This window comes from Eriocheir sinensis, chromosome 70 (assembly GCF_024679095.1).
Source record: "Eriocheir sinensis breed Jianghai 21 chromosome 70, ASM2467909v1, whole genome shotgun sequence".
NCBI lineage: Eukaryota > Metazoa > Arthropoda > Malacostraca > Decapoda > Varunidae > Eriocheir > Eriocheir sinensis.
The window spans coordinates 7,690,285-7,691,118 of NC_066578.1; positions in this window are offsets into that span (position 1 = coordinate 7,690,285).

Consider the following 834-nt stretch of genomic DNA (forward strand, 5'->3'; position numbering starts at 1 on the left):
GGAGTTTAAGGCATTTCCAGGGGTAGCTTAAGGACCCTGGTTGTAGTCTGACCCTCCCTCTGTACCATGAACCTGAGAAACACATTTTTAACAAGACTTTCAAGGGAGTTTTCTGCATTTCCTGGGGTAGTTTTATGACCCTGGTCATAGCTTAACCTTCCTATATGCCGTGAACCTAAAAAAATGCACAATTGACAAGGCTTTCATAGGGGTTATGAGGGTCATTTCCACTTTTCCAGGGCTAGTTTTATGACCCTGGTGATAGCCTGACCCTTCCTATGTACCGTGAACCTAAAGAAAACATTTGACAAGGCTTTCAAGGAGTTTAGGGCATTTCCAAGGATAGTTTTAAGACACTGGAGATGGTAGTATGACCATAGGTCTGTGCCGTGAAGCCAAAAAACACATATCTGACACACTTTTTCTAGGAATTTAGTGCATTTCCAGGGGTAGTTTTAAGAGCCTGGTGGCGGTGTGACCCTTCCTCTGTGCCATTAAGGAACAGTGACCCCTGCAAACACACAAAAACTATCTATTTATAACTATCTATCACCCTTTATCTATCTATCCTTCTATCCACTGGTTCCCAAACTGGGGACCATATAGCAGAATGACGGGCGCCGTAGGTTAAGGTTAGTTCAAGACTTAAACTAACCTTGAACTATGGGCTCCTTCAGTCTGCTATATGGGCCCCAGTTTGGGAATGGCAAAGACATGGATTTTAAAGGAAATTACATAGATTTTAGAGGAAATTACATGGATTATAGTGCAAGCAACTGAAGTACAGGCCCACAAGATTATATGAGATGAAGTCCATGCATGTGAGGGCCCCAG